The sequence below is a fragment of the Erinaceus europaeus genome, chromosome 1, assembly GCF_950295315.1.
Source record: "Erinaceus europaeus chromosome 1, mEriEur2.1, whole genome shotgun sequence".
Classification (NCBI taxonomy): Eukaryota; Metazoa; Chordata; class Mammalia; order Eulipotyphla; family Erinaceidae; genus Erinaceus; species Erinaceus europaeus.
In genome coordinates this window covers 204424025-204441600 of record NC_080162.1, presented here as the reverse complement: position 1 = coordinate 204441600, position 17576 = coordinate 204424025, and positions in this window count along the sequence as shown.

Here is a 17576-nt window from a genome sequence, read left to right as displayed (position 1 = left end):
GGCCGGCCGCCCCCCGACTCGCTAGGCAGGGGCTCCAGTGCCCAGCAGGTGAGCAGCCCGGCCACCTAGGCCGCTTTGCCCACCTGCTCCCAGAGCCCCCGCGCAAAGCTTTGGAGCGCCTCCTATCAGCCCTCCCCACTCAGGAGTCTTTTGGCAAAGGCAGCTTTCCGGATAAAAGCAACATCCCCCAGAAGCCTCCAATTTAAATCCAGGCAGCTTCCTGCAAGGGTCTCTCTACTACAATCTAGACGGGGGTGGGACTGGCATGTCATTAAAATGGGAGCGTCCCCTACCTATCCCTGGAATACTTCGTACACACACCAAGTTTCTTCCTGCTTATAGTATGGACCAAGAGGCCATGGGGAAGACTCAGAAATCCTGAGTTTCCCGCCGGCCAGGCTTCCCAAGTGGCTGTAAGCAGAGCCTCCGAGTGCGCTCTGCTTGGCTCTGCTCTGCTCAGGCGAGCACCTGCTGTCTGGGGCCGCGACAGAATAAGAAGGGGACTCCTGTTCAGGGGCCTGAGGCAAGCGCAGCGCTGCAGTTCCGAGCCTTGGTGGCCGCCAAGTCAGCCACCACCGAGAATGCTGCCGCTGGCTGCAGCCACCACCGAGCCCGGGCCTTGAACACGGTCAGCTGATGGGCAATGACGTCAGGCCCTGGACGCTTTCGCAGCTCTCAGTGGTGTCTCCAGGAGCCCAAAGAACCTTTTTTTCCCCCTCCTCCTTCAGCAGCTACTAAGCCAGTCCTTTGCTTTGCTCTCCTGATGGGAAACTCTGCTCCCTCCGTCTGCCTTGAGCAAGAATAGCTTTAGATGCTCCTTTCAAACGTGCACACCTTCACCAGAGCAATGTGTGCTATGCCTTGTGTCCCAGAAACAAAGGACTTAATTTCTTCCTTTGTAATTCTTTCTTTTCCATCCACTCAGATTTTCGTGTAAATCTACCACTGGTCAGTTGCCCTTACACAGAGAATCCCAGAAAAGGAAAGACATGTTTAACATATTTTTGTTTGCTTCTGATCTCCCCCAAGAGTAGAATTCTGTGATGTGATACCCATCCTGGAAATGACTACTTTAATATTGCTCCTTCGGAGTTGTTTTCTCCTATCCTTCAAGAAAGGGAACCGGAATGAAATGCTCAATTTTAAGTAGAAGGTAAATTTTACTTTAAATCCATTTTATAGAAAAATTAATTTGCTAGGCATAAAAGTATCCTAGAACAAATGCTTTATTCCATGGGACTAAAAGTTAAAAGTAACACACACACACACACACACACACTATAAGTTTTTAATTTTCCATATTTTAAAGAGACAATCCTAGGAATTATATCTCAGAAAAAAAAAAACCTACTTCTTGCCCGCTTTACCTTTCTTCAGGCCCCTGCATGGATCTTTCTAACCAACTGTCAGCTCTCTGGACTCTGGAGAAAGTAATATGCCTCTTGTCTTGAAGAGAGAATCCAAACAGGGCAGAAATCTGGGCAGAGGAACAAAGGAGGGTTCCTCAGCCTTTGGCCTGGATGTGTGGGGAGCTGTGTTCTCTCCCTGAAGCCAGAGCCCAAAGTCATCTGTGCTAATGACTATATTATTAAACTTGGCAATGGAGGATACCCCTTTATTTTCTCAGTTCTTTCTCATTGGGTGTCTGAGAACTCAGTCTGAATAAATGAGGGGTTGAATGCAGATGGAACTTTCCTATGAAAATCATCCTCCTGGACATATCCCAGAATGATCTATTTAGCAGCAAAAGGAGGAGTGCCAAGGAGGGGGAGATTGGACCCAATCAGATAAAATGACTCAGGCTGATGAATGAGCATTGCATGCTTCAGAAAGAAACTTAAAGAATTCATGAACTTGGAGGCTGGAACTAATGTCTCAAGAAGAAGGGGAAAAATGCATTTACTGAATTTACTGAACTGACTCCTATAAATGTTTCTTTGCTACAGGGTGTTAGGACAGACTGTTAGACTAAAAAAAAAAAAAAGAAGAAGAAGAAGAAGTCAGGGAGCTGGGCGGTGGTGCAGCAGGTTAAGTGCATGTGGTGCAAAGCACAAGGACTGTGGCATAAGGATCCCAGTTCGAGCCCCGGCTCCCCACCTGCGGGGGAGCTGCTTCACAAGAGGTGAAACAGGTCTGCAGGTGTCTGTCTTTCTCTCCCCCTCTCTGTCTTCCCCTCCTCTCTCCATTTCTCTCTGTCCTATCCAACAAGGACAATACCATAAACAATAATAACTACTACGACAACAAAACAAGGGCAACAAAAGGGAAAATAAATAAAAATAAATAGATATTTAAAAAAGGTAATGGATATCACAACAAGTTTCAAATATTTTTCTTCTTGAAGGGATGAACAAAGCTATTTAGTCCCTCCTCAGACACCTCCCCCAGTGGTTTTTTGAAAATGTAGCACTGGCTCAACACAAATAACAGAGAGATACATTTTTAAAAATGCAAACCACCCAGAGTATTAGCTAAGACCAGCATGCTGAATCCACAAGGAACTGACAGACTTCTTCTTCTTCTTCTAGCGTTTGCCCTTCTTCCGTAGCCAGTCAACAGCATCAGGTTGAGCCTGATGTAAAGTTTCGAGACCTCCTTTGAATCTGGAGAGGTGGCAGTCGTTGACTATCTGGCTTATAGTCTGTCTGTGGCTGCAGGGGCAGTTCGGGTCGTCTCTGGCTCCCCAGCGATGGAACATAGCGGTGCACCTGCCATGGCCTGTTCGATAGCGATTGAGGAGGGTCCAATCATAACGTGCTAGGTCAAAGCCGGGTTGACGCTTGCAGGGGTCTGTGATGAGGTGTTTGTTCTTTACCTCAGCTGACTTCCAACTCTGTTTCCAAGAGACTGGAACAGAGAAGTTCAGTGTAGGCGTAGGAGACCAGATTGGGTGACGAGACGTCAAGCGTTGGACAGGGTGGGCGAAGATATCCGCGTATATTGGCAGGTCCGGACTTCTCATTATCATGGTTTCCTTTATTCCCCTCAGTGGTCATGACAATTGTATCTGTACTATGATTGGAGAACATTCTTCTGCCAGAGAGGCTTTGTGTGCTTACAGATTCCTCTCGGAATGTCTCTCTATCCCCTTATTCCCTCTTTGAAAACATGACACATTTCAACCTTCAGCACCCAAGAAATGTTATGTCTAAAAGAATATATATATATTTTTTTCCTAAAATCCACTGTGAGGACTAATGGCCTTGCAATCAGTTGTCCATCAGAATGTCCATACCTTCTACTCTGTCCATAGCTGTAGGGGCTGCGTATGAATTCTTGCTCACACACTTGTCTCTTTCCTGCTGAACACATCTTTCTGGGTCCACACCTCATAGTTTTATCACTTACGTGGGCATAGAAATGGAAACAGTAAGATTAGCAACACTTTATCAAATGCTTTTCTTAGATGTTTGCAAATACCTGGTTTAGTCAACTCAGCAGTTCTCTGAGTTAGCACCCTCTCTGTATTTTCCGATTACTCTCACTGCGCTGACTAGGGTATTGAGGCTTTGTGTGGCTAACACACTTGCCCAGAATCTCATGGTTAAACAGTGAAAGTCTGGTGATAAGAATTATATTTGGGACCAGCAACATAACTCACCTTCCCACTTTGCTTGATTTGTCACGCATAGGACTCAGGTTCAAACCTGGCCCTCTCCTGCACTAGAGAAAATTTTGGTGTTATGGTCCTATGCTCTGATTCTCTGAAAAGGCTTCTCTTTTAAATATAATTTTATCAGTTACTGAATAACAGTTTTAAAGATGATTAAGATTAGAGGAGTATAGTTCCACATCAAAGCAACCACCAAAATTCTGTGAACCTGCCTTCACCCAACAATAACCACTACTACATCTCATAAACTCTTTGAGATAGTTGATTCTCTCTCTCTCTCTCTCTCTCTGGAAGTTCATTCCACAAAATCACCCAGTAGTAACCATTTGGGACTAAGTGAAAAATACAGAGAGAAAGTTCTAACTCAGGTATAAGTTCTCCAGAACTTATACCTTCTGCATCCCATAAAAAATTTTGGTCCTGGTGTAAGGATCCCAGTTCGAGCCCCCGGCTCCCCACCTGCAGGGAAGTCGCTTCACAGGCGGTGAAGCAGGTCTGCAGGTATCTATCTTTCTCCACCCCCCCCCGTCTCCCCCTCCTCTCTCCATTTCTCTCTATCCTATCCAACAACAATGACAACAATAATAACTACAACACTAAAACAACAAAAGGGAATAAAATAAAAAAATAATAATAAAAGAATTTTGGTCCATACTCCCAGATGGGTAAATAATAGCAAAATTTCCAGTGGAGGTGATGAGACACAGAGCTTTGGTGTTGGGAACTGTGTGGAGTTGTAACTTGTTATCTTACAGTCTTGTAAATAAATATTAAATCACTATTAAAACATTAAAAATATATATATTTTTTACCCAGAATAGTAAAGCCTGAGCTACAAAAAATATGTAAAACTAGTATCTATGAGCTTATTAAAAATGTCACACATAACAAGTGCTCTAAAAACACTGGCCTAGTTTAAATAAGACTGATACTTTGAAAAAAACAAAAACAAAAAACAGATTTTTCAGGGTCTAGACAGTGACAAATCCAGTTGAATGCATAAGTTACCGAGTGCTGGGACCCCAGTTCCAGCCTCCAGCCTCCACCTGCAAGTGAGAAGCTTCAGGAATAAGCAGTGAGGCAGTGCTCCTGGTGTCTCTCTTTCACGCTCCCTCTCTAACTTCCCACTCTACTCTCAAGGTCTCTCTGTCCTATCAAATTAAAAAATAAAAAAAACCCCAGATTTTAATATATTGAATTCAACCACAGTGACTTACAGTCACTTCACTTCATTTTGTGGGTGGTAGTGGAAAAACAGTCTCTTAACCTCATGGAAAATAACTTGTGATGTCCCCAGATGCCACCGGTCATATTATCAGTAGGGATATCTAAGAAAACTACATTTGTTCCCCCTCTGATACATTCATTCTCTATGCCTCCCAGGTTCACTGTATTACTAAGTGAACTTGAAATTTCTTTTGTAATGGTGTCTTTTGTAAAATACCCACAGGAGACATACAATATTTACAAGTAAAAGAAAATGTGGACTTAGGCCAGGAAGGGGACCTGAAACCAGAGAGATCCTATTTCCAAAGGGAAAGAGGGTGTTTGTGACCTTGCAGCTTCCAAGGCTGGAAATTCTTAAAGGAAAAGTACACAAGGTTTACTAAGAGTGTGGGCTGTCAATGTTCTTTTTAAATTTTTAAAAATATTTTATTTGTTTATTTTCCCTTTTGTTGCCCTTGTTGGTTTTTTTATCGTTGTTGTAATTATTATTGTTGTTGTTATTGATGTCATCATTGTTAGATAAGGTAGAGAGAAATGGAGAGAGGAGGGGAAGACAGAGAGGAACAGAGAGAAAGACAGACACCTGCAGACCTGCTTCACCGCGTGTGAAGGGACTTCCCTGCAGGTGGCGAAACGGGGGCTCGAACCTGGATCGATAAGCCAGTCCTTGCCCTTCATACCATCTGCACTTAACCTGCTGCGCCACCGCTGGACTCCCAGACCATGAACATTCTTCACAAACTACAAGTGAGACAAAGGCATTGGGAGTTCCATGGGGTGATGGGTGTGTTTACTGGCTTGATTGTGGAGTGCACAGTGTACATGCATATCACAGCACTGAATTGTACATCTAAAATAGGTACGTAACTTTAACATTTTGATTTATTTTCATAATCTTTATTTTATTTATTGAATAGAGACAGCCAGAAATCAAGAGGAGTGAGGAAGGAGAGACAGAGGGACACCTGCAGCCAGGCTTCACCACTTGCAAAGTTTTCCCTCTGCAGGTGGGAACTGGGGGTTTGAACCGGGGTCCTTGTGCACTATAACATGCACAATCAACCAGGGCACTGCCACCCAGCTCCAAAAATTTTACTTATTATTATTGTTGTCATTGCCACTACTATTATTTCTAGGGACTTGTACTTGTGTGATGAATTCACTTCTCCCAGTGGCCTTTTTTTTTTAAGAGTACAGAAAGTAATTGAGGAGAGAGAGAGGGAGAGAGGGAGAGAGAGAGAGAGAGAAGAGGAGAGGAGGGGAGGGGAGGGGAGGGGAGGGGAGGGAAGGGAAGGGAAGGGAAGGGAAGGGAAGGAGAGGGGAGGGGAGGGGAGGGAAGGGAAGGGAAGGGAAGGGAAGGGAAGGAGAGGGGAGGGGAGGGGAGGGAAGGGAAGGGAAGGGAAGGGAAGGGAAGGGAAGGGAAGGGAAGGGGAGGGGAGGGGAGGGGAGGGGAGGGGAGGGGAGGGAAGGGAAGGGAAGGGAAGGGAAGGGAAGGGAAGGGAAGGGAAGGGAAGGGAAGGGAAGGGGAGGGAAGGGAAGGGGAGGGAAGGGAAGGGAAGGGAAGAGAAGAGAAGGGAAGAGAAGAGACACTTGCAACTGCTTCACCACTTGTGAAGCTTCCTCACTGCTGGTGGGGATCAAGGCCTTGAACCCAGGTCCTTGCACATGGTACTGTGTGTGCTCAACCAAAAGTGACCCTGCCTAGTCCCTCTCTATATTTTTCACTTTTTAGTATGTCTCCATAAAACCAAGAGAAGGTTGAAACATGCCTCCCTTGCCTGGAAATACTGCTCTTAGGAAATATCAAAACATTAACTTCTTTGAGAGAAATCCAGGAAAAGTCAATGTATAAAATAAGTAGGGCTGATCTGAGAAAACAGTCTATGAATTAAGAGCTTTCCACTTACATTTCATCTGGAAGGCAGAAAAATGTGTAAGGGGTGGGGAGCCTATATTGCTCATAGCCTGTGTGTTTCTCTGCTTTGTAAAATTCAAGAAGGAAAAAAATCTTTGTATATATTGTGAATCTTTCCAAGTACTAGTTTAGATTAGATTCTGATGGCAGAATGAAGAGTGTCATCAGTGGGAAAAGAATTGTAAGGCAAGAAAGGAAGGATTAATTCAATAGTTAGTCAAGTCAGAGGAAGACAAATTCGAGGGAGAGGCACATAAAGATTCTTTTAAAAAAATAATTCCATACTGGGAGTCGGGCAGTAGTGCAGCGGGTTAAGTGCATGTGGCACAAAGCACAAGGACCTGCTTTTAGCCCCCGGCTCCCCACCTGCAGGGGGGTCACTTCACAAGTGGTGAAGCAGGTCTGCAGGTGTCTGTCTTTCTCTCCCCCCTGTCTTCCCCTCCTCTCTCCATTTCCCTCTGTCCTATCCAACAGCAACGACATCAATAACAACAACAATAACCACAACAATAAAACAACAAGGGCAACAAAAGGGAATAAATAAATCTTTCCAAAAAATAATAATTCCATTCTATCTGGTTTAACTAGAGTGTGAGCTTGTGGAGTCACCATTCCGGTTAGATTCTGCAGACCACCAAACCCTGGAGTCAGCATATATGACCTGCCGTTTAATTTATTATTAATTTGATAATTATTGCTGGTACACAACCGCCCCAGCGTTCCTGGCTGCCACTTTTTCATTCTTTTTCTTATAGAAACAGAGAACAGTAGAGATAGGGACAGAGACAGACAGACAGAGAGAGAGAGAGAGGACTGCTTTATCATTCATGAAGCTGCCCGCCTGAAAGTGGGAAATAGGGACTAGAACCCAGGTCCATGCCACAATCTTGCCCTAAGATCTGTTCTTTTTCTTTCTTTTTTTTTTAATTTGACACACAAATGAACTCTTGGGGCAAAGTGAATGAACATATTGTGAAACAAAGCAAAGCTGGTCTAGAGACTTTGTGAGGGAGGTCTGTATAGAAAATGCAGACTTAAAATGCCTAGCTTGTGATCATTACCACAGGAGAGAGACTTTGTGCGGGAGGTCTCTATAGAAAATGCAGACTTAAAATGTCTAGCTTGTAATCATTACCACAGGAGAGAAAATAAGAGAGTTTAACCACAGCACTGCTTGCTTCTGGCATGCGATGGTGCCAGGGGTTGAGGCTGAACCCTGTGAGGCCACAGACGGAAAAGTCAGGTGCAAAGTACCATCTTCCCCTGCGTCAAGCTACAATTCTTAGATAAGAGTAAGATATAATTATATCTGTATATGTTCATGCAGTTGTGGATGTGGATCTCAGTTCATGAATTCAGTCTGAAAGAAACACTTTTTGTTCCTTTTCAAAAAAAAAAATAAAGATTTAGTGAGGCAGCTTACTTCTTAAAGGTTTCAATAAAGTCCTCCTAATCCCAGGGAGATACAAGTAGTTCCAAATGCTTATGCATTGCCCGTGTGTGTGTGTGTGTGAGTGTGTGTGTGTGAGTGTGTATGTGTGTGTGTGTGTGTGTGTGAGTGTGTGTGTGTGTGTATGTGTGTGTGTGTGTATGTGTGAGTGTGTGTGTGTGTATGTGTGTGTGTGTGTGTGTGTGTTGGAGCATGTCTTTATCTACATGTATAAAGATCACCATACCCCTGAGAACATCAGTGTTGGTTCTACTCGGTTCTACTCCCATGGTTCCTAGGGAGAAGCATACTGTGTTGCCTCCTTTTCACTAGATAGACAAGAATGTCTCACCCCATACGCTTGTACACCACACTGTCCTTCTGTTTAGGTAGTGCTGGGCCCTTCCAAGGTGGCAATTAGTCGACATCTCTACCCTGTCTGTCTCAGTCTTAGTCTTTCTATCTCCCTTCAGCCCCAGCTGGAAACGTCTTTTCTAGTCTTATGAGAATCCTTGTTTTGTGCTACTATCTAGCCCATCTGTTTTTTGTTTGTTTTTGACTCTCATTCCTTCCATGCACTTAATTTTTTTAAACATTTTATTTATATACTTCCTTATTCAGTAGAGACAGAGATAAATCAAGAGAGGAGGGGCTGATATATATATATAGAGGGAGACACCTGCAGCCCTGCTTCACCACTTGCAAAGCTTTCCCCCCTGCAGCTGGGGGCAAGGGGCTTGAACCTGGGTCCTTGTGCAGAATGACTTGTGCACTCAACCAGGTGCCCCACCAGCCTGGCCCCTTTCCATGTACATCATTACTTTTACTTCTTGAACCTTTAAATCTCTAAATTATCTTTGGAGATTCTTATAATTATAAACCTAATAGGTGGACATATGGAAAGATTCGTTTTGTTTTCTGTTTCTCCTTTCTGAAAGTGATGTGGGGATAGTCTGAATGAAAGAAAGAGAAGGAGAGGGTTCACAAAGAACAAATTTTATAACAATATCTCAAAACAAAAGCCATACCTACAAAAATATGTGTGATGCTCTCCCTTCTGCCAACCAGTATTTTAATGCACTAGGATTTCTCACCAAAGTGTAGGCTATGAAATTAACTGTGGGGGTGGGGGAAGTTGTCACAATTAGAACTTAAAGGACCAAGTAATGAAAGACAGTAAAATAGAATCAGTAGAGAATAGTGTTTTTTTTTAATGATATGCATAGTATTCCTTTTTTTTTCTTCTTTCTTTTCACTATTCTTGGCCAACATTTTCCAATATATATATATATATATAGAGAGAGAGAGAGAGAGAGAGAAAGATGCAGAGACATTATAGCCTTGAGATGTCCTCCAGTGTGGTGGCAGCTGGAATTGAGCTTGGCTTACACACATAGCAGATCAGTCACAATCCTAGGTGTGCTCTCTTGCTGGCCTGATATTTGAGTTCTTATTAGGAATCAGATAGGTTTCATAGTTTAAGCCCCCACCCATTTATATAATATGTACCAGGTGAATTATAGCAAAACAGTTTTTGATCTAGCCCTAAGAATCTTACTAGAATCATTATATATTCAGTTTATGTGAACTCAGAATTTAGTGATATGAGTTAATTTTTTTTTTATTTTCCCGTTTGTTGCCCTTGTTTAACATTGTTGTGGTTATTGATGTCGTTGTTGTTGGATAGGACAGAGAGAAATGGAGAGAGGAGGGGAAGACAGAGAGGGGGAGAGAAAGACAGACACCTGCAGACCTGCTTCACCACTTGTGAAGCAGTTCCCCTGCAGGTGGGCAGTCTGGGGCTCAAACTGGGATCCTTAGGCCAGTCTTTGTGCTTCGTGCCACATGCGCTTAACCCGATGCACCACCGCCCCACACCCTGAGTTCACTTTTTAAGTCAGTAATATCTTTTAAGTTTTGGATTTGAAAGTTGCTAGGTCTGTGATCCAATTCAAGTTGCTTTTGAACCATTATGGTATAGGGGGAAATAATGACTTTACTGGGTTAAGGCTATACGTAATTCATCTAAGCCCCCTAGAATGTTACTTCACAGACAGCAAAGGGGTTACTCTACTTAAACCTCCACCCCATCAACAAGGCATGTTAGCAACTGAAAAATGATCACAACTCAGGAGCAGGGCAGTAGCGCAATGGGTTAAGTGCAGGCGGCCTGGCTTAATGATCCAGGTTGGAGATCCAGGCTCCCCACCTGCAGGGGAGTCGCTTCACAGGTGGTGAAGCAAGTCTGCAGGTGTCTGTCTTTCTCTCCCCCTCTGTCTTCCCCTCCTCTCTCCATTTCTGTCTATCCTATCTAACAATGATGACATCAATAACAACAACAATAACTACAAGAACAATAAAAAACCAACAATGGCAACAAAAGGGAAAATAAATAGATAAATATTTAAAGAGAGAGATAGTGGCTCTTTAAAAAATTTTCACAACTCTTTTCTATTTCTGTCACCTCCACGCCTGCGTTCTTATTTCTGGCTATCATCTTCTCTCACCTAGAAAATTTCATGAGACAGAATTTGTCTCTTGCTGTCTACTTTCTTTCTCTAGCTACTGTGATCACTCCAAATCAAAAATATGATGAAGTCACCTGTTCTTATTGTGGGGGGCAAAAGCAAAAAGGCATAAAATTCACTCTCCCAGTAATTCCACATCTGCAGCACAGCTTGTCAGACTGTCAGTTCTGTAGACATTGTTGTAGACTGCCCCACCTGCATTCTCTGAGGCCAAACTGTCCTACCTACCAGAGGACTACTCCCCAGCTCTCCTTCCTCCAGGTCAATCAAATTACTTCAATGCTTAAAGTGTTACAAGTCTCTATTTGCATTTGAAAGGAAAAAGGTTACTGCCAGGGGTGGCTACTGCTTTATTCCTCTAGTTTCAGGGCCTCACTGACCTTTCTGTACTCTGTTCCTGATATGCATTCAGCTTCAAACTCCCAAAGGTCTATTGCCCTCTCTTCCTTCTGAAGCCATGGACTTGCGTCTGTCCTTCTCCCCAGAGCCGTGTTTCTGCCTCTCCTTCTGCTCTTCTGCACGGTTATTATTTTCTCCAAGACATCTTGTCCACACATCTTAGATGGCTTTATAAGTTGGAAGTGCATTTGGGTATAGAGAATCTGACAAAGAGTGATTTAAAAAATGTTTTACTTTTCTTTACACAGTGATGAGTTGTGGTTGTAGAGATAGATGTTAAAATAGAGGATGGAAAGTCCTTTTGTTAGGGTTTGCTGTATAGTACCCAGTATCTTGTAAATAGCCACCTCAACATGCTTCAGCTCAGACTGTGTCCAGAGACTTCAGGTGTGGAATGACAACCCTTCAGCTTCATTACTCGGGTGGGTGAGGCCTTTCCTTTCATAGCATTCTCTAATTCCATCTCAGGTAGATCACTTTCTAACAAAGTCCCAAAACCTAGGTACACACCAGGTTCTGTGAGAGAGAGCGTATGTTCACAGGTATCCATAAACTACTGCAAAATATATACCTGAAAGCAGAAGTACACTAGAGTTTGCAGTGAGTACCCCCCAACACTTCCTCTCCACTATTCTAACCTTTGGGTCCATGATTGCTCAACAATTTTTTTGGCTTCGTATGTTAACTCTCTTTTCAGTCACCAGGTTCCAGATGTTATCAAGATGCTGGCGAGGCTTCCCTGGACTGAAGACCCCACCAATGTGTCCTGGAGCTCTGCTTCCCCAGACACCCACCATACTAGGGAAAGAGAGAGGCAGACTGGGAATATGGACCGGCCAGTCAATGCCCATGTTCAGCGGGGAAGCAATTACAGAAGCCAGACCTTCCACCTTCTGCAACCCACAATGACCCTGGGTCCATGTTCCCAGAGGGATAGAGAATGGGAAAGCTATCAGGGCAGGGGATGGAGTATGGAGATTGGGTGGAGTTGTACCCCTCCTACCCTATGGTTTTGTTAATTTATCCTTTCTTAAATAAAAATAAATTAAAATAAATAAATAAATGATGGATGAGGAGAGGAAAAGAGAGGGAGGAGAGATAGGTCAAGCCTTGAAAGATTCCTTGAACTGTGAAAAAGGGAAAGAGGTAAACTAGAAGATTTAGACAGGAGGGAGACAGTGAAAGAGGGTGACATCCATTTGTTCAGTGTGAGCCAGCCGTGCAACTTGCTTTCTAGAACTGAACTTGCCAGCCTTCCAAGGTTGATATTATCCCCTTAGTAAAGATGAGGAAACTGAGGTCTCATCAGGGTCAGACAGGGATTCATGTGAATGATTCAGGAAGGTTAGTATCAGCAGCTGCTCTGGAGTTGATGTATTTTCCACTGTGTGGCAGGAATAACAGCTTCCTGGAAGGTTCAGAAAATGAGCAAGGACTGGAAAAAGTCAGAGTGGGTGAGGAAAGAGCAGGAAGGGGCAAGACACAGTAGCCACAGTTAAGATCAAAGGTGACATCTGGTGTCCTTTTTTCTTCAGTAAGCCCAGTGGTTACTCTGTAACAACTGTGCACAGGATTAGTCAGATTGATTCATAAGACTCTAAGGTATCTCTAACAAAGGCAACCCTCTGGGGGAGTTGCAAACAAGTAGTGTCTAGACTTTGTGACCATGAGACTCAGAAAAAGGTCTTTACAAAAAGTTTCATTTCCTTGGTTTTATTATAGTTGCTGCTGAGGCTGCTGGTGTCATGTCAGTCTTAAGATTCGGCTCAGTTTCGCCTGACAAAACTTGCAGTGGAGTGGTGGACCTGAGTGATTTGGTTGTGACTCTAAAGGAGACAAAGGGCCTAAAATCACCTTTGCCATTTTGTCTCCTTCATTTCCTCTACATAAATTTCTCTGGATCCAGTAAGTACTCGAAGATAAGACTCTGAAGCTTGGTAGCACCATGAACTGCACCAAGTGAATTCCTTGGATCATAGAGAAGTGACTTTTCTTTCTTCCTTTCTGTTTTCAAAAAGATGCAAACTAATTGGGTCCTGCTGGGGGTGGGGGGGTGGGGGAACTATCCGGAAGAAGCTCACCTGAATACCTGTCTGCTTTGTCATGCACACGAGCTAACCTGTGCCCCCCACTCACACCACCCATGCCCTGGAGGAAGTCTTGGTAAATGTCTGGTGTGTACTGAGTGCAGTATATTTCTTTTCTCTTTCTTTCTGTCTCTGATTATCTCTTTACAAAAAAAATTTTTTTTTTTGTCTCAAAACAGTAGAGTCCTAGCAGCAATAAAATAAATTTAAAGGGGCTGGTATGTGGCGCACCTGGTTGAGCGCACATGCTACAATGCTTGAGGGCCCAGGTTTGAGTCCCCACTCCCCACCTGCAAAGGGAAAACTTTGCAAGTGGTAAAGTAGTGTTGCAGGTCTCTCCCTCTCTCTCTCTCTCTTTCTCCCTCTCTCTCTCTCTCCCTCTCTCTCTCTCTCCCTCTCAACCTCTCCTACCCTTTCAATTTCTGGCTGTCTCTATCCAATAAATAAATAAATATAATAAAAATAAAATAAAGTTAAAAAAAGAAATAAAGGAAGGAAAATAATGGGTCAGATGAAAAGCTATGATTTGGGGCCAAGTAGTATAGCATCTGGTCAAGTGCATGTGTTACAATGCCCAGGGACCTGGGTTCAAGCCCCCAAACCCAGACTTATAGGGATGTGTGGGAGAGAGGGAGGCTTCACAAATAATGAAGCGGTGTTGCAGGGTTTTCCCTTTGTCTTCCTCACCCTCTCAATTTCTGGCTGGCTCTATTCAATAAAAGAAGGCAATACTGAAAAAACCTGTTTATAAAATTCTGTTGTTATGCATGTACAAACTATTGTATTTACTGTCGAATGTAAAACATTAATTCCCCAGTAAAGAAATTAAAATAAATAAATAATAAATTTTTAAAAAATGTCTGCTGTTGGAACCTCCCCCAGTCCTGGAACCTCTAGGGTGGGGCTCACTTTCCTGCATGCTTCTCTCAATTCATACCAAATCATACAGCATCTGCTGGTCCCAACCTAATCAACGCAACAAGTACCACCTCAGCATGCTTCACTTCAGACTGTGTCCAGAGACGTCACGCGTGGAATGTCAGCCCTTCAGCCTCATTACTCAGGTGAGAGCTTTCCTTTCTCTTAGGATTATCTAATTCCATTTCAAGTGGTTCACTTCCTAACAAAGACCAGGTTCCATGAGATAGGGCATACGTACACATGTATCTATAAATTAGGGCAAATATATACCTGAAAGCAAAAGTACACAGTAGTCTGCAGTGAGTCAGTATAGGCAGCAAGCAAGTAGAAAGGCCTAAGAAGACACTATAAAGTTCCTAATGAAATAGTTTCTACTTAGACTTAGACGCCCTCCTTGTCTACTTCCTATTATACTTCCCTCAGCAAAGTAAGAAATGCAAAAGCTGAAAAAGGGCAAGAGACTAGCACACTTTAATGTTAGCGAGCATAAATCAAACCACCATCCACTGAAAGGAAGCAAAGATGTTTATTGACGAATTGCAATCCGGGACGAGATGGTGACTGGCAGCAGTCTACCAAGCTCGACCCTGAACAGGGCTCAAACCACACAATTTATAGGAATTCAGAACACACTTGAGGAGGGGGTCCACTCCATCTTACAATCTATGTCCAATTATGTATTACAAAATACATGGAATCCAATCATTTTAAACCAAGCAAAAAGCGGGGTCCATACAAAGCGAAGCGCGGGCTAATTTCAAACCTTGCAAAACCAACCAATAAGACTTAACCAGGTATTAGGTCCTCACATCCCCCTACCATCATACCAGACCATCTGGTGACCAGTATACTGCTGGGGCTGTGCAGAGGTCCTGATAAGGCTAGCCCTCATACAGAACTTCTGCAAAACACCTGATGGCCCTCACTGATTAGTCCTGTTTTTCAAAAGGGAAAGGGCAAGGGGCTTTTTTACTTAGCAAACAACTGGGTTTGTCAAAACAAGAAGGGGGAACTAGTAGGGAAAAGGGGAACCCAACACTCATCACTCAAAAACTTAACATCTAAACCTGAAATGAAAAGGGGAGAACTTAAAGTTAGCTTGAAGACAGGAGGATTTTAAAGTAATAGCTAGTTACTGCCTGTCACATTTAAGGATGACTAAAGAGTCACTATCAGGCCACTCCATCATCTGGGGTCCTAGCCAGGGAGTCCTGAGATTCCCACACAGACTTAAAGGGCCTAGGTCTCGATCCTTCTCTCCATTGTCAATCATCATCTCCGTCAGGGCACCACAACAGACCCCTTTGTGAGCACCCATAGGACCTTGACCTCAATGTGTATCAACAACAGTAGAGAAAATTCCATCCTCTGAAGGGAGGCTGGACAACATACTCTATCTTCCACCTGAGGAAGATGGATCCTGAAATTGGGGCAGTTTGGAATGTTCCTACTCATGACCACAGAATGTGAGCTCAGATCTACAGGGATGCAGAGGTCAAATAGGCTCCTAAGCTGAATATGGGCCCAGATCATATCAAATCAATGGGGCTTACAGTTAGTAATATTTATACACCTTTCCCATATTTGGGAGCTACTTTCTTCCCTGATCCAGCTTTCTGATCCTTTTTCCAGCCATGACATCATCTCTCCAGACAATAACTTAGGTCCACCTGCATATCAGATGTCAGACTCAGGAAAAAACTAGTGTAGTCATGGGCCCTTTGAAATATAACTAAAATATGGTTACTAGCTACAAAACAGAGACCCCAAATCTTCATCTACAGTATTCCAGCCTTTAGGCTCGTGATTGGTCAAGAATTTGTTTGTTTATATGTTAACTCTTTTTTTAGCCAGTAGTTTCCAGATGCTACCATGATGCCAACTGGACTTTTCTGGGTAGAAAACCCACCATGTTCTGGAGCCCCACTTCCCCAGAGCTCTGGCCCATAGAGAAAGAAAGAGCCAGGCTGGTATTATGGATCAACCTGCCTACACCCATGTTCAGCGGGGAAGCAATTACAGAAGCCAGACCTTCCACCTTCTGCATCCCACAATGACCCTGGGTCCATCCATACTCCCAGAGGGATAAAGGATAGGAAAGCTATCAGGGGTTGGGATGGGATATGGAGTTCTGGTGGTGGGAATTGTACCCTTCTTATCTTATGGTTTTTGTCAGTGTTTCCTTTTTATAAATAAAAATTAAAAAAAATTAAAATGTCTGCTATTTTTCTGAGAACATAGTATAATGTTTCTGAGAACATAGTATAATTTGAATTTTTCTCTTCCTTTGAAACTAAGTATGGCCATGTGCTTTGTGGAAACGTTTGGATTGTGAATGGGAGAATAATTGTCCCTCCCAGGGACAATTATTGAGTCTATCCCCCTTTCTGTCTGTGACAGCAGCTGGGTCAGCATTAGGAAGGAGCCTCTCACTGAGACGTCGCATGTGTAATGAATAGACCTTGTATTGACCCAGGTCATGTGTGACACAAGGGGGGAAATAATTTTATTTTGAAAGTGACATTGAAATATGGTTCTGTTTATGTTATCAATTAACCCTACTTAAGTAACAATGGAAAGTTGAACTTCACAGTGAAGACAGTTGTATTTGGATTGTCAGGTTCATGGAGACCCTAGTTGACGTGAAGATTACTCAGTGAGTATTCAGTGAATATCCTCTTCCTGCAAGTTATGTAGGATAATGGCGTGAAAATATACATTACGGTCTGTGTGGCATAAAAGATGAAAAAAAATCACTACGGTAGTGACTAGTTGAATGATGTTCAGCATTTGAATGAACTAGAAGGATAGAAGTTATTGCTTGAGTAGGGTCTTGGTAACCAAGGAAAGATGAGCCAGGAGAAGAAAGAAGGAAAGGGGAAAAATGTTTTAAATGAAAGGAACACACACATGAAAATCTTGGTACATCTAAAACTGCATAGAAATAGAGGATTTGAGTAAAGGGTAAAGGAAAGACAAAATACTACAGTAAGACAAGAGAGGCAACTTGGTCCCAGGTTCCTGAAGCCTGGGTTACTGGGCTAGGGAGTCCGAATTTCACCTGTCACACTTTAGGAATGATAAGGATGAACTTTATATATGTCTATATATCCTCTAATATTTAGGGATGCATAAAGTCAGAGACACAATGAGTTTTGATTTTTCACTTTTAGCGTCTATTTTGCTTATTGAGTTACGACTGGCAGACAGCATTGTGTGATTAAGGCATACAATACGTTGACTGAACGCAGTTATGTGTTGGGATATGATAAATACCATTGTATTAAGACGATCGCATGATTATCATCACCTTCTTGTGAGAATATATTATCTTGTCCTTAACAACTTTGTAATATGTAATCGAATTGGGGATAACCCGAGTGCTGTGTATTATCAGCTTGTCCCTTGAAGGGGAATAAGTATGGGTATCAAATAAGCTGCTTCCCTGCCATACAGC